Source organism: Capsicum annuum, chromosome 10 (genome assembly GCF_002878395.1).
Source record: "Capsicum annuum cultivar UCD-10X-F1 chromosome 10, UCD10Xv1.1, whole genome shotgun sequence".
Classification (NCBI taxonomy): Eukaryota; Viridiplantae; Streptophyta; class Magnoliopsida; order Solanales; family Solanaceae; genus Capsicum; species Capsicum annuum.
Genome location: NC_061120.1, coordinates 135,154,167 through 135,177,160, shown reverse-complemented (window position 1 = coordinate 135,177,160; position 22,994 = coordinate 135,154,167). Strand labels below are relative to the sequence as shown.

Genomic DNA, 22,994 nt, shown 5'->3' with positions numbered 1-22,994 from the left:
GTTTATATTTCTACTTGGATTATCTTTGGAGCTCAGTCGGTCAATGCCTAATAAGTACCATGATTTTGGTACTCATACTACACTTCTACATCTCGCAAATTATAGTATGAGTTCTCGCCATTGACGTGTGCATCATGCAGAGCAGTTGTGGATCGTACATTTGGGGTGAGCTCCTAGTGTTCAGAGTATTCTTTCTCTCCCTCTTATTGTTAGACTGATCTCTATTTTATATTTAGAGTCATCTTTGTAGATATATTTATTTTGTATTTCATTGATACTCCTGTTGTATTAGAAACTCTTGTACTGGCTTCACTTGGTTTTGTGAATATATTTACCTTCTTCCTACTTATTTTCTCCTTGTTATTTAGTTTTTCGTTGACTATTGTTATTAGTCTGTTTCAAGATGTTTTGGATTATGAGTTGACTAACCTACTGATGGATTGTAATAGGTGCCATCATGACTTGAGAAATGATGATTGTAATAGGTGCCATCATGACTTGAGAAATTTGATCATGACAAAAAGATAGTCGTACAATTTTTTTCACTAGAAGGACATTCCCTTACTGCTACCGTTCTTCCTTAGCTATTGTATATGTCTCTTTTGTTTTCACCAAATTTTTATTGCATGATGCCTTTTAGCATAAAACTTCTATGTTAAACCTAAAAATAAAGCTTTATTTTATAGGGATAGGAAGCTTTTGCCTGTATACCAGATGTACCTTATAAATAGGTCTAGAACCTCTTTCTCCAATCTTTGTCAATTGAAAAGTCATTGGTAGCCTTCATTATGCTTGATAAGTCAACAATGGTATCTCAAATTATTTAGCACAATTACACTAAAATTCTTCTTGTAGTTGCCATTGTGTTGCTGTTTACTTGACAAAACAAAATGCAATGATTTTCTTTAAGCTGTGAATCCCAGAAAAACAATGAAAGTTTTTTTCACTATTATTTAAATTTTTATTCCTCTATTTTGCTCAAACGTTAGGACATAAAAGGGATGTATCTAGCTTGACTGTCCTTTTGAGTTCTAAAACCTTCTTGCTTCTTCTATAGTAGATCAAAATGATGAGGATTACCAAATCACACCAACTGACAATGAAAACTCTAGAAAGTACTTTTTCCTTTCTTTCTATCTAATTTCTTCTGACTATCTGGAACTCCAGCTAATGCCTCCTAAATATGTAAAGTCTATCTAACCAACTCTCATTTACCATTTTTCCTTCCCTTAGCGCACTCTGCACCTTTGATATGTCACCTCATTGTAAATCTTTCTCCGTTTGTAGCTCTTCCTTAAGAACAAGAAAACTATTACCAGTTAGATGCGCACCTCCATGTCTCCTAATTGTACGCTTAGTTCTATCAGTTTGATAGTTATTGGTAGACCTCCCTCTTCTATATAGATCACTCTAAACTTCAGAAGAACAATTCAGTACAAAACTTAACAAGAAAGAACCTTGGCAAGAAGAATTGAACTGAAATAAAGTCGAAAGTCCTAATCTGTTGGCTGGTGTCTTTGCTCGACAAGGAGACTCCAACTTGAGAGATTAGCAACTTATTTAATTTTGGTAATCACAATAATCCTATTGAGGCATATTCTATTCTTGAGCTCTTGCCATAACCTACCATCTTTTGTCTCTTCATCTGCATTTTCGTCATCTCTAGTAGAGTATATGAAAAGATCGATTCAAAATGGACAACTCTAAAACCAATGAGGGAACCCATTTTTATCAGGAATTACCTGAAGGACTTTTGAGCATATAGTTTTATCTTTGTATCTTTCATCGACAATAACGACAAAACTGATGGAGCAATAACTTCAAATTCATCCACGTCACCATATTATTCCGTTTCGATCAATTCTTCTGGATAATCGAGATAAATCAAAGCTTATAATTGTAGACGATTTGGAGAAATAGGATAAAAAGAAAGGAAAAGTACTTTTTCTGGAGTCTTCTGTTGTCAGTTGGTGTGATTTTGGTAATCCTTATCATGTTGATATACTATAAAGAAGGAAAAAGGCTTTAGAGCCCAAAAAAATAGAGAAGCTAGATAAATACTTTTTCATCCGGACTTCTGAGCAAAATAGAGGAATAGAAATTTAAATAATAGTGAGAAAAACTTCTATATTAGTCCGGGATTCACGGTTTAAACAAAATTCACTTCATTTGCTTTTGGCAAATAGATGGCATCGCTATGGCAACTAAAAAATGGATTATAGTGGAAATTATGTTGAAGAATTTGAGATACCAGTGTTTGACTTACCAACCATAGTGATGACTATCAATACCTTTTCAATTAACAAAAAGATGTAGGGGGGCTTTGGACATGCTTACAAGGTATAGTTGGTCCGCAAGAAAAAGCTTCCTGGTTCTGTATAATAAAGCTTCATCTTTAGATTCAGTATAGAAGTTAAATGATGAAAGACACCATGAAATAAAGCTTTACTGTGTGAAACCAAAAGAGACATACAATATCTAAGGAAGAACAGTGGGGGCAAGGGGACTGTTCTTCAGGTGCAAAAACTAGTAGAACCATCTTTTGCTTTTCAGTGATTGTTGTGTAATATCTCTTGCGACTCAACCAAGAATATTTAAAATTCACAACAACGTACCAAAGGAGTAACATATTACCCTTTGGGTGGAATTGTTAGATTATGTGATGTGAATATAGTTTTTTTAAGAGGAGAGAGTCGTTAAATCCATATAATTTATTTATCTTTTACACAATGACTACTCTTGTTCCCCCTCAAAATGGGGAAAATGTCTCATAACTGATCATCACATTTTAATTGGACTATGAGCGAAATACGAAGAATCAACAATATGGTAGAACATAAATAATTGACATTTTCTAATTGGAATGTAACTGATAATGAAAATATTAACATGCAGAAATTGTAGTGTTTACGACATTCTTGAAGGATAGGAAATAACTATCAAGCGGATATCCAGAACATCCAAACTAGGAGAAATTTAGTTCAACAACTGAGCCCTATATATTTCAAAACTTCATCTTAGGAATCTCGTGAGGATTCTTAGCTGATGCAGTGACGAGGAAGAAAAGAATGTTGATTTTTGAGTACTTGCCAAATTGGAGTCTTGATTCATTTATTCTTTGGCGCTACTCTCATCCAATATTTTGAATTATAGTGAAATGATGCCTATAGTACTTTCCTAATCTTCTTCCAGTTTTAGATGTCACATAAAGTTGGGAGAAAACATGTAGGAAGAGAACTAGAGCTCAGTTGAATAAGAACCTAGTAATAACATTGGTAGCCCAAACTTATCGTTTTATTTTTCCAGTAAGGCAACAAAATGACCGACTCCATAGGCTTTAATATTACATTCTGCTATATCTTAGGGTGTTAATTACTCAACAAAATTTTGACTGATGAAATAAAAATAAGGTATTAGACTGGCCTAAATAATTTCATGTTACCAGTGGCATAACTGAGGGTCTTATGTATATACATCAAGATTCTCAATTAAGAATAATTCACAGAGACCTAAAAACTAACAATATTCTTCTAGATAAGGAAATGAATCCAAAGATATTAGACTTTGGCTTGGCAAAGATATGTCAAGATGGTGACGTCGGTGCCAAGACGGACTGAAATGTTAGGACATAGTAAGAACCTTCTATTGAGTGATAGATTTTTTGATTGAACGTAGAAGAATCTTGATATGCTTAAGTATGTTTTCCAGCATCAACAGTTCTATTTTAGTGTACATTTATTCAGTGCGTACCTCTCATTGGGATATGTAATGCAATGGTTATACTCAGTAAAATTAAATGTATTTAGTTTTGGTATTTTATAATTGAAAATTGTGAGGGGAAAAAATCAGACAATCTCATGATCTAGATGAACGAGTCAGAGATGTGAGTTGAGATTGAGATTGAGATATAGTATATGGGTTGTGAATCCCCCATGGGTCCTACCTGGGAGCTGCGGCTTGGTAGGTGTTTACAGAAAGTCATACGATGACTTTTCAACATTCATCCTATCCATATTGCATTGCATTTCATTCTCATACACATCTTACTTTAACCCACCAGTAGGTAAGCCAAACCATAGCCCATAAGTCAAAGTAATGGCCTAATTGTTGAAAGGTATAAGAAATACCGAAAATAAGCATTCAACGGAAGTGCAAGTAGTAGAAACTTAAGTCTAACAATATAAATATTAAACGCATGAGAGAGACTAAAAGAATAACCCACGACCTAGTAAGGCCGATATAAGAGCCACTAAATCCAAAAGTAAGAGTACTGGATAGTATAAATATACAGGTAGTGTCTAAAGTAAGGACTGTCCAAAAATAAAAGGAGAGAGAATTAACTTTGGTTTTAAAAACTCACTCTATCTTTGAATCCCAAAAGCAAGCTAGATAGAATGCCAATGGCGGTGACTCATACTTATATCTACAACAGAAAAAGATGTAGAAGTGTAGCATGAGTATAAAAAAAAAGTACTCAGTAGGCATCATCGACTCACTGAGATAAATCATAATAAGAGCATAGTAAAATCTGAGAAAGTAATGTAAAGTCGAGGAATAAGATGACATATAAAATACAACTCTGAATGTGGAGGTCAACGATAATCATGCATATTACGTAAATCAAAATAAAATAGTTTAACTATAACCTAACTGGCCCGCATAAGCCCACAAGGTGTAAATAACGAAGGAAAATCAATCTGAGCCCCCATAAGCTCCGTGGACGCAAATAGTAAAAGGAGTATAGATAATCATAAATTCTAGTGAACAAAAATGAGACCACACCTGAGATTCCCTTTAACCCATAATGTCGTACTTGAACCAAAACTAGAGAGCGATGTTGTCATAATAGTGTCATAAATGGGTCATTAATACCAGACACAAACTAGAACTAGAGTATCATGTCGCCATATCCAAGTATCACATATGAATCATAATTTGCTAGACTTGAACCAGGCCTAGTAAAGAAGTCCAAGGTCACAAGTTATCCAAATGTTGGAATAGTGTCTAATTATACTAAGGGTTAATAATAATTCTAAGGTGATAAAAGAAGACCTCCCATGTATACAAGGGGGTATCTTAGATATTTGACCTAAAACAGGGCTGACGAGGCTCACTACTAATCCTAAAATTCACACTAAGGTAATTTTCTATCCAACTAATCTAAGACTCCAAAGCTCCATCACTAAATATTAAATAAGTTGAAATTAGGCTTGAGATGACAACCTGATACCAAGGAGGAAGAATGAGCCAAAACTCTACCTACAATTATTATCTGAACGGCTAAATAATCCAAAAGTCACTAAGTATACAACCAAACTATAAGACCTAACCTGTCGCTAGCATAATACCATACCAATATCATAATAAATCCAAATCTTTGAGAGAAATAAGCCAATACTATCTAGACGATGTTGAGAGCTCGATAAAGTCCCTAGATCAAAGCTTTTCCCTTTTGAGAATTAAAATAATAAGCTATGTGTTAAAACATGTATAACAATACCCATATTGCATATAAATACTCTCGGTCCAAAATTGAGCCAAAATTTCCATATAGGGCCTGCTTGGGGAATCATAACTTTAAAACTATCAAAATGTCTCTCCAAGATCAAGGATTCTTTATCCTAAAATGGGTGAAATTTGAGCACAAACAAACCCTAAATAAGCCCATAAAGTAAACCAAGGATTTAGATTTGAATAAGAAAATCAAGTGAGAAATTAAAGGGAACTTACAGATTAAATAATGGGAAAATGACCACGACGAGGTCTCTAACTTAGTCCTAAAACCAAATAATCAATTTTCTCTTTCTCTAAGATCTCTAGGGTCATTTATGAGGTTGGGACTTAGAAAAATAAAAGAAAAATTGGGTTGATCAACATTAAATACTCCATGGGTCCCTTACTCACAAATGTGGTGACCCCATCGCAAACTATGACCAAGACCTGGCTTATACTTTATGAATTGGATAGCCCATTATAATCTTGAAGGAGAATGTCTGGTTCAGTCTTAAGAAGACTCTTCATAAATGCAAAGAAAATCTCATGAATACGATGACCGATAATATTGGCCTTCACAAATGTGACAAAGGTCTTGCAATCATGAATCTCACGAATACGATGACCGATAATCTTGGCCTTCATGAATGTAGCCAAGGCCTTATGAATTCAAAGGCCATTTTTTTCTTGCACTAGATGAAGCTTCGCCAGTAGTTTTGGACAAGTACCAAATCTCTGATCGAACCCTTAAAATTCATCTAAAATTTTGTAAATGCAAAGAAAATATGCTACCCTTCAAAATTTGACATTTTTAATTCAATCCCGCTATCAAAATTTTCATTAGAGATTATTTAGATGAAATATGTGAAACACCCTGGTTTTTGGACCTTAAACAATTTCCTTGATGTTAGGTTTCTAGGAAAGATACAACTTAGGGGAATGAGTTGTACACTTGGGTACGAAAGGTATGGTCCAGTCGTATATTGACCAATGTTGGTTAGTGGGATGGATTCAATTACTGGAATGGGTATGATTTAGGTGGTACGAGTCGTATTGGTGTATAAGAGTTGTTTAGTTACTTCACTCAACCTTAGACTTGGTAACTTAAGTTAGATTTAAGTACGAGTGGCTCAACATGAGCCGTAAGCCAGGGTACAAGTCGTACCTTAGACTCGTATGGTGGTTAATATTTAAAACTCCTGAAATTGTATTTTGTAGGGGTACGGATCATGGGTACTATTCGTAAACTTTGATATGACGTGAGTTTAGGTGTGTCATACCTTGGACAATGTTGGGTCCAAGAGAGAAAGCCTAGGGTATGAGAGGTGGGTACCACTCATATAGGATATTTACAACTCGTAAGGGTCAGTCATACCTTATGTTGGAAATTAAGTGGAGTTTAAGTGAGTACCACTCATATAGGATGGTTACAACTCGTAAGGGTTAGTCATACCTTATGACAAAAATTAAGTGCAGTTTAAGTGAGGGCAATATGGACATTTTCCCACTTTATCCTAATAAGGTCCCACGACTTATATTGCACTTGAGAGGTTATTTCCCCTTTTATTGTATTCTTAAACACTTATAAAACACTCTTAAATTCTCTTTAGAGTTCTTTGGTAAAGAAAGCTAGGGTTTTATCTTAAGGAGTAAATTGGGGCTTGTCTTAGTGATTTCTCTCTATCATTTTCTTAGTTTAAGGCATATTCTCTTCCCTCATTATTAGTTCCAACTAAATTCATGGATTTTATACAATATTTTCATGATTTGAATATTGTATGATTTTGGGTTTTCAAATATGATTTGTGGTTTTTGGTTATAAATGCTTGGTTATGGTTTTGCCATGTTTTAATTATGCTTTTATATGCATTAATGGTGGTTTTGGATAATTGGTTGTATGGGAATAGTTGTTTGGTAATTGTCTTTGGTTTTGGAAATACTATGCCCCCAATGTGTTTGATTAAATGTCCATAACAATGTTTTCACCATAATATGGATTTTTCAGTGGAACTTTTGCATGGTTTAAACTTGGTAATGGAACCCTAAATAATATGAATAGTTAAAATAGTTTTTGAATAATTTGTCTTAATAGACATACGTGTGGGGTACAAGGGAATCCCCCAAGTTAATATAGTAATGAATACTTATAGGGTACATGGGAATCCCCTAAGTTATTTGGATAATAGAGTCTATGGGTACATGAGAATCTCTTGACCACTAAAAGGTTTGGCTAAGGATAATACTTTCAAGCTATAGATGGTATGATGATACCACTACTAATAGCCTTAGTTAATAACAATGGAGTAATAGTTCGGTTGGAAATTGGTTTTAATTGAGCAATAATGGTGGGGTGTGAAAGCTAACCATGAAAGTGGGAGTCTAATGGATGAACACCAGAAAATCATATTTTCTAACATGAGGGGTAGGTCATGGCGACCTTATATGATTCTTATGAGAGACATGAGAATCCTCTAGGTACACTGTATGTATGTATCATGGAGAGTGGAGGTTACGTGGGAATCCCCAACTCTTATGGCATCTCCGGTTCATATGGTTACATGCATCGAGGCCCACTCAGGGGGTTACATAAGACCCATATAGCCCATGGGTAGCTTTAGTATGGCTAAGCTTCACATACCCAGATTAAAGGTTTTAAATGCATGCTAAACCCGATTCCTTTTCCTGACATAGTTATACATATATATATGGTTTGTGTGCATAAGGTTGGTTTTACTTAGTTTTCTTAAATGGGATAATTTTATCCGTATCTTGAGTTCATGCTAACGTTCACCCACTAGCTAATCTTTGGGTGGTTGTATCCCCACCTGATGAGGGAATCAACCATTCTACTTCTCCTACTTAGCATTCTGACATTCGGGGTCAACTATGGATTAAAGTAGTGAGCTTCTATTTTTCAGAAGGCTATGGTTAGGGATATGTCCCAATTAGATTTTTTTATTCTTTTGGTTAGAGGGTTTTGTGGAACTACTATAGGTTGGAATGAGCGAGATCGATATGGTCATTGGCCTTAGCATTAGTGTTCGTATTAGGGCTGATACCGGTTAATGATATTCTTGACTGTTCCATCCTCTTCTATTTTGGGATTATATACTTACTTGCTCATGGAACTTATTTGGTTACTGTCGGATTTATTATTTTGGTTTAGTTTGGTATGGTTGGACGGTTGGTATAGGACGATTAAACTCGATTGGATCAGTCCCGATTATGATCCTATCCTAGAGTCTTCATATGAGCTATTCCACTATCTTTATATATGCTCAAAATTTAGCCAACATAGGGTAAAAGGCTGGATGTTGGGTTAGGTAGCGTGGTTGGTCTCTGGTACCGGTCGAACTTGAGATGCCCATTACGACAAGGCCCTGGGTTGGGTCGTGTCAAGTTGGTATCAGAGCTTTAGGTTTATGGTCAATCAAGATTCCACAAAGCCGTGTCTAGTAGAGTCTCTTTTAAGGGTGTGTAGCACGCCACACTCATAAGAGAGAGTCTACTGGACATTTAGGAATGTTTCACTTTCTTGGTATTCTGTTTTCAAGCTTGGAGTCCGAGTCTTGGAATTCTTATCTAAGCCTTGGTTGTTCACTTTTAAGGTCATGCCTCAATGATCTGGAAGATAAGAAAATTCTTCTATCCCATCTGGGGATGATGTTGCTGGGGTCATCCTATACCTAGAGTTCACACTCAATCTCAAGGTCCTTTACCTAATTGTTCTGAAGTTTTCTTGATTGCTACTAGTCCTCCTCAGGGTTTAGATGACTAATGCAAAATTTTTCTAGTTTATTCATACTATTTCTCAGTTGGTTGCTGCTTAGGCTGAGCGGGATATGTTTGGTAGCTTGTCTTTCGAGGCCACAAAGGTTGGCTAATTTATGAAACTGAATCCTCCTATTTTTACTGGTGTAAAGGTGAAGGAGGATTCTCAGGGTTTCTTGGATGAAATAGAGAATATATTCAGGGTGACGTATGTCAAAAATATGGAAGGTGTGAGTTTTGCAGCTTATCAGCTCAAGGATGTTATATACTAATGGTATACAAAAGTAGGATAGGATAGAGGTGATATGGAGGAGTTGTCCTTATAGGATTCTTTTTCTAATGCTTCTCTAGATCATTTCTTTCCTCAAGAGCTGAGAAAAGTGATGATGGAGGAGTTTGTGAATCTCAATCAAGGTAAATTGTCTATCAAGGAACATGCCTTGAACTTTCATCAGCTTTCAAGGTATGCTCAAAATTTGGTAGCTGACATGAGGGTGAGAGTGAGAAAGTTCACTTCTGGACTATCTCGAGATCTGATCCTTGAAAGCGAAACTACTTTGCTGATCAAGGATATGGATATTTTAAGGTTGGTTGTCCACATATATTAGGTAGAGGATGAAAAAAAAGAAATAGGTAGAGTTAGGAAAAAGGTAGGGTAAGAGGAGCAGGTTTGCTGAGCAGCATGGTGTTCATCATCAGGGTGGTTAGGATGAAGGTAAATGGCCTAAAAAGAAGTAAGGAAGTTCTGGTTCCTTCTCTACTGCTAGTGCTTCTTTCCCGAGGTAGTGGGGTGATAGGCATCTGCAACGTGGTGATAATTTCCAGGTACAGGGTGCCTAATCTCAGGAAAGTAGGGGTTAGTCAGCTTCTTTATACCCTTCTTTTTAGTTTTGTTGTCGTCTTCATTGGGGCTATTATGATGAAGGTAGGGACCAGTGTTTTAAATATGGCCAGCCAGGCCATATACTCAGAAATTATTCGATCAGAAAGGGTGCATTGGGAGGGGCCAAAGCTTCGATTGCTTTATCTTTTGCTCCTACACCTAGTGGTGTGGCTTCGACATTTTCTTTTGGTTATGGCACCAACATAGGCCGAAATAAGTTGTATGCTCTTACATCTCGATAGGAATCTGAGGCATCACCTGATGTTATTACTAGTATATTATAATTCTTTTCTCGTGAGGTGTATTATTTTCTTGAAATAGGGTCCACTCTTTCCTATGTGACCCCATATGTGGCTGTGTGATTTGGTTTTGATACTGAGGTTTTTTTGGATCCTTTTTGATCCTACCCCAACAGGTGACTCAGTTATTGCTAAAAGAGTCTATAGGGAGTGTGTGATATCTGTTGGTAGCTAGCAAACCTTGGTAGATCTATTTGAGATGGATATGGTGGATTTTGATTTTATTATGGGGATGGATTAGTTGCACTTTTGATACGTGTCCTTGGATTGTCGAACCTATAAGGTTGTCTTTAGGTTTCCTGGTGAGCCAGTTATAGAGTGGGAGGGTGGTTCCCTAGCTCCTAGGGGTAGGTTTATTTCTTATCTTAGAGCTCGGAGGTTAATATCTAAAGGTTGACTTTATCACTTGGTCCGAGTTAAAGATTTTAACTCGGAAGGTCCTTCTCTACATTCAGTTTCAGTGATAAATGAGTTTTCTGAGGCCTTTCCAAATGATCTTCCCGGTGTTCATTTGGATAGTTAAATAGAGTTTGGTATTGATTTGGTTTCGAACACTCATCCAATATCTGTTCCTTCTTATAGAATGACTCCAAATTAGTTGAGGAAACTCAAGGAGCAACTTAAGAATCTTCTAAATAAGGGGTTTATTCATCCTAATGTATTCCCCTTGGGGTGCATCGGTGTTGTTCATACGCAAGAAGGATGATTCCCTTTGGATGTGCATTGATTATCAATAGTTGAATAAGGTGACGACGCTCAAGAAAAAGTATCCTCTCTCAAGGACAGATGTCTTATATGATCAATTGCAAGGTGCCAAGTTTTTCTCTAAGATAAATCTTCATTCTGGGTATCTTCAGCTTATGATTAAGGAAGAAGACCTAAGATATTTTTTCGTACTCAATACGGGCACTTTGAATTCTTGGTTATATTATTTGGTTTGACTAATGCCCCAGCGGCATTTTATAGACTTGATGAACATGATTTTTAGGCAGTTCTTGGATCTCTTTGTCATTGTGTTTATTGGTGACATTCTAGTTTATTCCAAGAGTGAGGTGGACCATGTTAATCACCTCCGTGTGGTATTACAGACCTTGAAGGAACAATAGTTGTATGCCAAGTTCTCCAAGTGTGAGTTATGGTTGAACATTGTGAATTTTCTTGGTCATATTATTTATAGAGAAGGGATAATGTTGGACCCTCAAAAGTTAGTGGTGGTTAAAAGGTGGCCTAGACCTACGACTCCAACAAATATTTGGAGCTTCTTGGGTTTGGATAGGTATTGTTAGCGGTTTATGGAAAGTTTTCGATGATAGAGGCTACTTTGACTAAGTTGACTCAGAAAAACTAAAGTTTTCTTGATCGGATACTTATGAGGGAAGTTTTGAGGAGTTGAAAGATTAGCTAACTTCAGCTCTGATTTTTACATTGCCTGAGGGCAATGAGGGGTTTGTGGTTTATTGTGATGCATCTAGGGTGGGACTTGGTTGTGTCATTATGCAGCATGGGAAGGTGATTGACTATGCTTCTAGGCAGTTAAAGGTTCATGAGAGGAATTATCCTACTCATGATTTGGAGCTGTTGGCGGTGATTTTTGCTTTAAAAATATGGCGGCATTATTTGTATGGAGTGCACATAGACATCTTTTATGATCATAAGATTCTACAATATATATTCACTTAAAAGGAGCTAAATCTCTAGCAAAGGATATTGTTGGAGCTTCTCAAGGACTATGATATGAGTCTTCACTATCATCCAGGTAAAGTAAACGTGGTTGTTGATGCTCTTAGTAGGTTATTTATGAGGATTTTGGCTCATATGGCAAAAGAAAATGGAAATTGGTGAAAGGTATTCACTGCTTGGCTAATTTTATAGTTTTTGTCTTAGATATTGAGGATGGTGGGGTAATGGTACAAGAAGTGGTTCGATCATCTTTTGATGTAGAGATTAAGGAGAAGCAAGTGCTAGATCCTGTCTTGATGAAAATCAAGAGTAATATGGGTATGCAGAAGGTAATTATGTTCAAGATATGTGGTGATGATACTTTAAGGTACTAAGGAAGGTCATGTGTTCTTGATGTCGATGATTTGCAACAAAGGATCTTGGATTAGGTGCATGAATTGTGCTTTGTTGTACATCCTGGCTCCATGAAGATGTATTATGATCTCAAGAAGAGGTATTAGTGGAATGACATGAAAAGTTATGTGGCTGATTTTATGGCCAAATGCATAGTATGTCAACAAGTAAAATTTGAGCACATGAGACCTGGTCACCTGTATCAAAATATTGATTTGCCCAAATGGAACTAAGAGGTAATCAATATGGATTTTGTTACCGGTCTTCCTCGGTCACAGAACCTATTTAATTTGATTTGGGTCAACGTGGATAGGATGACAAAGTCCGCTCACTTCTTGCTAGTAAAAACTAACTTTTTGGCTGAAGACTATGCAAAGTTATATCTCTAGAAAATTGTAAAGCTGCATGAGGTACCTGATTCGATAATCACTGATCATGGTATGTAATTTTCATCTCATTTTTGGTGGTCTTTACAGAAGGTATTGGGTACTACGGTGAGTCTGAGTACTGATTTTCATCTTGAGATGGATGGGCAAGTGGCAAGGATATTCAGATACTGGAGGATATGCTTCGGGCATGTGTGATTGATTATGGTGGCATTTAGGTTGAGCATCTACCTTTGGTTGAGTTTACTTACAACAATAGCTATTATTATAGTATTGGTATGACCCCTTTTGAGGCATTCTATGGTAGGAGGTGTAGCTCTCCTATAGGTTGGTTCGAGCTTGGTAAGGTGGATATGTTCGGTCTGGATTTGGTCTATTCGGCTACGAAACGGTGAAGGTGATTTAGGATAGGTTTAAGGCGGTCCAAAGTTGCAAAAAGTCCTATGCGGATGTAAGGTGTAGAGACTTGAAGTTTGAGATTGGGGATAGGGTATTCCTAAAGGTATCTCCCATGAAGGGAGTAATGTGGTTTAGTAAAAAGGAAAAGCTTAGTCTCCAGTATGTTGGTCCTTATATGGTTCTGCAAAGGGTTGGTAATGTGTCTTATGAATTGGAGTTGTCTTCTAGTTTTAGCTCCATTCATCATGTATTTCATGTTTCCATGTTAAGAAAGTGCATTGGTGATCCTTCTTTGATTGTTCCTTTGGAGGGGTTGGGTATCTCGAACTCTCTATCTTATGAAGAGGTCCTCGTTGAGATCTTGGATAGGAAGGTTCATCGATTGCGGACCAAGGATGTAGCTTTGGTTAAGGTTATTTGTTTGAACCATAAGGTGGAAGAAGCTACATAGGAAGCAGAGGAGGATATGAAGTCCAAGTATCCGCATCTAGTTTCTGCTCTTGGGATTCATATGGAAGGTATGTGTTCTCTAACACATCCTTATTTTCTGAGTTTGTTAAAGGGAAGATTAATATCTTTGCCTCTTTGTTTTCAAAATTTGTTAAAGATTGGGAATATATTTAATAATGCAAATGACTCGTGCATGTGGTTACCCCTTCCTTATCCATCATTCGGGGATGAATGTTCCTAGTGGGGGAGACTGAAATACCCTGGTTTCTGGACCTTAGAAAATTTCTTTGATTTCTAGTTTCTGGGCAAGATACAACTTAGGGGAACGAGTCGCACACTTGGGTACGGGTGGTATGTTCCAGTCATATGCTGACCAGTATTGGTTGGTAGGATGGATTTAGTTACTAGAATGGGTACTATTTAGGTGGTATGAGTCATATCGGAGTATACGGGTTGTTTGGTTACTTCTATTAACCTTAGACTTGGTAACTTAAGTTGGATCAGAGTACAAGTGGCTCACCATAAGCCGTAATCCAGGGTACGAGTCCTACCAAGGACTCATATGGTAGTCAATGTTCAGACCTCCTAAAATTATATTCTACCAGGGGTACGGATCATGGGTACTCGTCTAACACTTGGATATGACTTGGATTCAGGTGTGTCATACCTTGGATAGTGTTGGATCCAAAGAGGAAAGCCTAGGGTACGAGATGTGGGTACCACTTATACAGGATAGGTATGACTCATAAGGGTCAGTCGTAACCTATGACGAGAATTAAGTGCAGTTTTAGTGAGGGCAATCTGGACATTTTCCCACTTATCTTAATGAGGTCCCAAAACTTATATTTCACTTGGGAGGTTATTTACTTAATTATTCTGTTCTTAAACACTTAGAAAACACTCTTAAATCCTCTCTAGATTTCTTGGGCAAAGGAAGCTAGGGTTTCATCTTAAGGAGTAAATTGGGGCTTGTTTTAGTGATTTCTCTCCGTCACCATCTTAGTGTAAGGCATGTTCTATTCCCTCATGGTTAGTTCTAACTAAATGCATTAATTTTATACAATGTTTTCATAATTTGAATGTTGTATGATTTTAAGTTTTCAAATATGGTTAGGGGGTTTTTGTTATAAATGCTTGGTCATGGTTTTTCCATGTTTTAATTATGCTTTTATATGCATTAATGGTGGTATTGGATAACTGGTCGTATGGGAATAGTTGTTTGGTAATTCACTTTTGTTTTGGAAATACTTTGCCTCAATGTGTTTGATAAACTGCCTATAACAATGTTTTCACCATAATATGGGATTATCGGTGGAACTTATGCATGGTTTAAACTTGGTAATGGAAACCTAAATAATATGAATGGTTAAAATAGTTTTGGAATGATTTGTCTTAATAAACATACTTGTGGGGTACAAGGGAATCCCCCAAGTTAATATGGTAATAAATACTTGTAGGGTACATGGGAATCCCCCAAGTTAATTGGATAATAGGGTCTATGGGTACATGGGAATCCCTTAACTACTAAAAGGTTTGGCTAAGGTCAATACTTGCAAGTTATAGTCGGTATGGTGATACCACTACTAATAGCCTTGGTTAATAATAATGGAATAATAGTTTTATTGGAAATTAGTTTTAATTGGGCAATAATGGCGAGGTGTAAAAGCTAACCATGAAGGTGGGAGTACATTGTATGAACACCAGAAACTCATGTTTGTCGACATGAGGGGTAGGTCATGGTGACCTTATATGATACAGATAAGGTACATAGGAATCCTCTAGGTACACTGTACGTATGTATTCTGGAGAGTGAAGGGTATATAGGAATTCCCGACTCATATGGTATCTCTGGTTCGTATGACTACACGCATCAAGGCCTATTCAGGGGGTTACACTTGACCCATATAGCCCGTGGGTGGTTTTAGGATGGTTAAACTTCATATACCTAGGTTAAAGGTTTTAAGTGTATGCTAAACCCGGTTTCCTTTCCCAGCATGGTTATATATATGTATGGGTTGTGTGCATATGGATGGTTTTACTTGGTTTTCTTAAATATTATTATTTTATCCTTATCCTAAGTTCATGCTAGCGTTCACCCGCTAACCCATCTTTGGGCAGTTTTATCCCTACATAATGTAGGATACCAGTTGATGATATTGTTGATTTGTTCTATCCTCATCTATTTTCGGATCATATACTTTCTAATGGAACTTATTTGGTTATGGTCAGATTTATGGTTGCAGTTTGGTTTGGTATGGTTGGATGGCTTGTATGGGACGGTTGGACTCGGTTGGGTCAGTTACGGTTGTGATCCTATCCTTAAGTCTTCATATAAGGTCTTACACTATCATGTTATATGTTCAAAATTAGCCGACAGGAAAGGTGGTTAAAGGCTGGGTTGGGCAGCGGGGGTGGTCTCTGGTCCCGATCAAACTTGTGACTCCTATTACGATAAGGCGTTGAGTTAGGTCGTGTCAATATGGGTCCCACACCCAAAGGTTGTTTTTACCAAAATCTACCCAATATCCCAAAATGAGTTCAAAAGTCTTGTGACCCAAGCCAAGAGTCCCCCTGGTGTAAAATCGATGTTCAAAATATAAAAAATTGTTGGACTTGGCATACGAGGCTTTTTATCTATAGTTTCGGTACAACAACCAATTCTACATAATAAAAACTTCAAAATAGTGGTATGTAAGATGGATAATTTCAAGTATCTCGGGTCCATGATTCAGGGCAAAGGTGAGATTAATGAGGATGTCTCGCACCGTATTAGGGCGGGATGGATGAAGTGGAAGCTCGCTTTGGGGGTGTTGTATGATAAGAAGGTGCCCGCCCAAGCTTAAAGGCACATTCTACAGGGTGGTAGTCCGTCCGGCCATGTTGTATGGAGCGGAGTGTTGGCCAGTTAAGAACTCCCACATTCAAAAAATGAAGGTGGCGAAAATGCGGATGTTGCGTTGGATGTGTGGCTAACTAAGGGGATAGATTTTGGAATGAGACTATTAGGGAGAAGGTTGGTGTGACTCCAGTGGAGGATAAGATGTGGAAAGTCCAATTGAGATGGTTCGGACATGTGATGAAGAGGGGCATGGATGCCTCGATTCGTAGGTGTGAGAGGCTAACTTTGGATGGTTTTAGGCGGAGTAGGGGTAGGCCGAAGAAGTACTAGGGAGAGGTGATTAGGCGGGACATGGAGCAGTTACAGCTCACTGAGGACATGACCCTAGATAGGAAGATTTGGAGGACGAGAATTAGGGCAGAAGGCTAGATTCAATTTCGGTCGCTAGTGTAGGGAATTACTTGGTGGGGGTAAATTCTTGTTATGATACCTTGTTTCATGCTTTATTATGAATTTGTTTACTTTTCTCTGTTTACTATTACTTGTGGGTGTCGTACTTATGTTATGCCATCTTGTTCCATGCTTTACTATGAATTTATTTAGCATTCCCTGTCTCGAGCAGGGGGTCTATCGAAAATAGTCTTTCTACTTCTTTAGAGGTAGAGGTATGGACTGCGTACATCTTACCCTCCGCAAACCTCACTATGTGGGAATACACTGGGTTTGTTGTTGTTGAAAACTTCAAAATAGGAAATTGACTCTAAAAATCAAACGAACTGCTCGGTAACTGAACTGTCAGCTCAAGCAAGTCATGAATGACTTGGGAAAGCTGTGGGAAGTCTCTAAATTAAAAAATGGTGTGAAAATTTTCTATAGGGTCATTACAATAATGATCGATAGCTCTAGTAGCAAATATGGCTATACATCAAATGTTAGAGTCCTTAGGTCCCGAGTTGGAGTCTAGGCAGTCGCATGTTTAATTCTTTTTTTTTGGTTTCTTCTTTTGAGATGAAAATGGATTAAAGTTCTTAAAAATATAATTTTTATCCAACAATAATAAAAATTATTTCCTATTGATCACAAATAATTTATTTTTGATTTTGTAAAGGTTGAATCATTCTATATGTTGAACGAATTGAGTTTCAACGTGATATAATTACAGTCAACACAGTTGGTTGATTCCTAATTTGAAAAGCTTTATTCAATAAATATATTTTTATCAGATACAAAATCTAAATTTGATAGGAATATAATCAACACATATAATTGACTTGTAATTTAAATAGAATATAATTATTTTATCTATGTGTTGATTCAATTGATTCGATCTAATTAATATGAACATATCAATACACACACACACATATATATATATACACTCACCCATATATATATATATACACATTATATATTTACATATCTATATATATATATACATATATATACATATAAATATATATACATATATATATATGTATATATGTATATATGTATATATGTATATATGTATATATTTATAAGTATATATATGTATATATATGTATGTATATCTATGTATATATTTATATGTATGTATATGTATATATTTGTATGTATATATATATATACACACACATATATATACACCCAATATATATATATAGATATACATATATATACATATTTATACACACTTATATATACACAATATATACATACATATATATATATATACATATATATTTTTATATGTATATATAAATATATATGTACGTATATGTATATGTATATGTATATATTTATATATACATATATATATACACACACATTGATGTAATTGAGTATTATTGTGATATTAATAAAGACAACACAATTAGTTGATTTCTATTTTGAAAATCTTCATTCAATAAATATATCAAGAGAATTGAGTCTTCATTTAAGATATGAATATAACTAACACATGTAATTGACTTCTTATTTGAAGAGGAACAATTTATTAGATCTATATATCGATTCAATTGATTCGATCTAATTGATATAAACATATCAATATATATGTTGAATGAATTGAGTCCCAATGTGATATTAATACAATCAATATAATTAGTTGATTTTTAATTCTAATATCTTTATTTAATAAATATATCGAGAGAATTAAGTACCAATACGATATGGATGTAATAAAAACATATAATTGACTTCTAATTTGATGAGAAAAATATTTATTTAATCTAATTGATATAAACATAGTATCAATAAAATCTTGAATATTCTATAAGTATGGACTTGTGGACATGGAGTTTAAATGTGATAATGGAGTGGAGATAAATAATTTTTTAGGGTTTATGAGACCTAACTAACATGATTTCAAACCTTTCAAATTATTTTAATTTGAATTTTAAAACTCAAAAAATCATGATTTAATAGGAATAATAAAAATACACTGGTGTATAGAGTAAAACCCACGATCAAAGGAACTTAAAATTAGCGCATGGTCAATTAGATGGAGTAGTCTTTTGTAATGATCCTTCGGGATATTTCCTAAATTTCCATAATTTTTTAATATTTTGTGTCTTCCTATAGTGGCTACAAGCTAGTATGACTTGTCGAAACTATTAATTTGGTTTTAGATAGCTCATTTTCCTATTTGGAGCTTTCTTTATTATGGAATTGGTCTTAGACCAAAATCATAGTAAAAAAATTTGAATGAGAATTTTGATAGCGTCATTAGCTCTAGAACATTGATTTTAGGATAGGGGAACCCTTGTTCCGTGTTCCAAGGCTTCTGAACTTATTTTGGGTAATGGGTAGACTTGGTGAAACTAAAACTATGGGTATGGGGATCATATTGAATTGAAACAATATCAGATAAAAGTTTTACCGGTTCTATTGAGTTTAAAATATTGATTTTGATATGATAGCATAGTTTGTTTAAGCGTATGGAGTTCCAAATGAATCTCGAGCACCCAATCAAAGTCTGTTGGGACATAATTTTTTGATGGCTTCCTAGTATCTAGTGCACCCAACTTTTATTATTTGTGTTTGCGAGGTTTAGGTCACTTTCACAAAGGGTCAAGTTCTTGACTTTCACGATCGAGTGCCTTTCCATTAGGTTCGCGATATGGGGTCAACCAAACCTAATCCATTTTGTTCTTCGTATCCGCGATGGCCTTCCACTTTTGTTCATCATGTCCATGACTCATTCCATGGGTTTTCAATGAACTATTTTCCTGTGCTTTTCGATCGCAACTAGAGGGCTTCTCATTCATGATGAGTAACCTCCTGGTCGTATATAACTCTCTCTTTCTCATTCTTTTTATCTAATTTCCAACCTCTTTTCTACTATTAAAGGCTCTTGGTGCTTGAAATTTTTTTAGGATTTGAACCCGTTGATCTTAGGTACATTAGCCTATCATTCCTTGGTTAATTTAACTTTTTTCTTGTGTTGTTCTATCCTAAAGTCTGTTTATTCATTGGTTTTGGAATTAATTTCCTTAAGTTTTGTGGGCTGATCTGAGCCCTAAACTGTGCTCCATTTGATCTTAAATTTTGAGCATACATTCCTTGTCCTTTGAGGGACCTCATAAAGGATTCAATTTTGAAATTCTGTTAGTGAGCCCCACAGGCCTATTTAATCCAATTTTACATCTAAAGTTTTATATTACAATATGGCATCGTCTTACTCGGTCTAATATATTAATTAAAATTTTAATAGTGTGACAACATTTGGGATTGTGAAGAAAAGATGAGCAGTTCGTGGATAGTTCAAGAGTGCGATTCGGCATCGAGGTAGGCTTCAGTCTACTTTTCTTTATTAGATTATGTAGTATATAGACTGGATGTTAGGTAGGGATCATAGGCTATGTTTATACCTAGATATGTCATAACTTGACCTTATTATGGAATTTAGAATATAAATGTGACCCAAACCATAACATATAATACCTTTTAAGGCTGTAGGATCCTATTGCATCTGATGATAAACTTGATTAACCATAAATTTGCATAAGAAATCCTTTTAGCATAAGACTTATCATATTACTTAGTTAATTGGATAATATTCCCTGATTAGGCATTTCTAGCAGTTTTATGCCCTTATTCACCTTAGTTTTCCTCTTTATAGTATTAAAATATTGTTGAATTATATATTATTAGGCCTGAGGTTGTGGTTACGTTGCTAGTTGGATAGTAGTTTAGTATTCTATCCCTTGTAAGGATGTGATTGTAGTTTATAAATGCTTAAAATTTTATGGTTATATTAGTTAGATGCTGGTGATGACATCATACAGTTAGGCGCATCTATACCTATTTGGTGGTTTGATTCTAACATACAACCTTGAATTTACAACCATTTAAAAAAAAAGGATTTACCCTAACTTCTTTACTTTGAAACTTGTTTACTTAAAACGGATGTCATACCACCCTCATTATTGGATTCTTGTATTTTAAACTAATCATATTACTTTGTGAACTTAGACCGAGGCTATTTGATCCACTCTCTTTTACCTTTACTTACTCACTTTGATCGAGGGAGATTTTGACCTTTTCAATGTTACTATACTATTTTAGTCCTAAATTCAATATCGAACAATGGATTTACAGATATTCTCTTATTCAATTTCGGTTCAAGTTTGATATTTCTTGTAATACAATATATATCTATCTTCGATACTAGATAGAGTAGATTTATGATGATGGATTATAGAAGTCCTGGTTTTGGACAAGGCAGTGGTATAGACATCTGGAATCCCTTATGGGCCTCTTCATTTGATGAGCTATGTATTGGAGAAGAATGGTCGTTGTATGTCCTCCTTTGTGAGCTACTGAGCTGGAGGAGATGTATGCACTTGGTACATTATGGCACTAGTGTTGGATATAGTATTCGGATCATCTCTCATCACTTGGTTCTTTTTTTGACTTGCATTCATTCATATGCATCGCCTATCTCTATTATGATTGTTTGACGCTTATATCTATAAGTCTTATATTGGGGGGCTTATATTATATATATCTTGTATATCTTTTCTTTTGTACTTCTATTGTCTATTGTATATTCCTTTCTTCACTATATTATCGAATATTGACTGGCTACTTATGGAACCGCATCTTGCCCTTGGTTATTGGTAGTACCCACTAGTTTACTGTTGTTTTTCCATTATCGTTATTTTGTTATGTTGCATGAGTAGTTTCCTATAGTTCATATTTCCTCTTTATATGTTATTTATATTTGCATTATTTTGGGAGTTTAGTGGCTAATGCGTACTGATTACCACGTGTTTGGTACTCATTCTACACTTCTGTAGCTTACAGATCATAGTACGAGTTCTTTTCGTGCATCGAGTAGAGCAGCCATGGATTAAAGATTTGAGGTGAGCTCCTGATGTCTGGAGTGTCCTGCTCTCTCTATTATCATTAGATTGATCCCTATTGTTCCATTTTAGAGACAACTGTGTATTTATATTTAGTCTGTATTTTATCTTACACTGATGTTGTATTAGTAGCTCTACTAACTTCACAATTTTTACGGTGTATATTTACTTTCTTCCTGGCTTTTTTCTCATTGTTATTTAGTTTTCCTTCCAATTCTCTTATTAGTCTGCTACTAGCTCTTCTGAACTATGGGTTGGCTTACCTACACATGGATTAAAGTAGGTGCCATCATCACCTGAGAAATCGGGTTGTGACACCTCTTCTGCAATTCGTTACAATATTTATTTCTTTATACTTACATATTTCCGGTCAAACCTTTTATTAGAGGAAAGAAAGTGAAGGTTTTTAATTATTCATTTATGGTCTTATTTATGATAACAAATTAGTTACTCACCTACCTCACCTCTTTTACTTCATTTTATCTGTCCCCTACTTGTCATGGAAGACTTAACTCTAGTTAGTAGCGGTTCCCTTCCAATCTCCCAAATCTGCGAGATTGGAGGAGAGTCTAAGTTATTTGAATAAGTTCATTTGGGAGTCTTCTTTTAGACAAGAAAATGTCCTTGACATTGCTATTTTTTCAAGATCGGTTCAAAAAGTGAGAGTCGTTGTAATGAATCCAGCCAGATAATTTTCATTGTTTTTCAATGTTATAAAGGACACGATTGATGTTTTGTTCAATATTTATAAATAAATTATCATAAATAATGGCTTAGTGTTTTTAATATTTTTAGCACAATTTTTATGCAGATTTATAGGTCTCTTGATTTGTTTTCCTTTTCTATTTTAATAAGAAAATTAAAATAAAGTTAGGAAGAAATAATAAACGGTAAAAATCATTATAACATAGTTGAATGGGACTATCTCTATACTATTTACGAATATTTCTAGATACTCTTAATGTTCAAATATAGAAAATTATAATTTGATAAGAAAAATAAAAATATATACTTTATTGAAAAAAAGTATGAACAAATAGACCAGCCAATCTT

At 35.4% G+C, this 22,994-nt stretch overlaps 1 pseudogene; it reads right to left on the bottom strand.

The window, feature by feature from the left end:
• Positions 1 to 1,151: 1,151 nt before the first annotated feature.
• LOC124887800 lies at positions 1,152 to 2,539 on the bottom strand (annotated as a pseudogene).
• Positions 2,540 to 22,994: the final 20,455 nt, after the last annotated feature.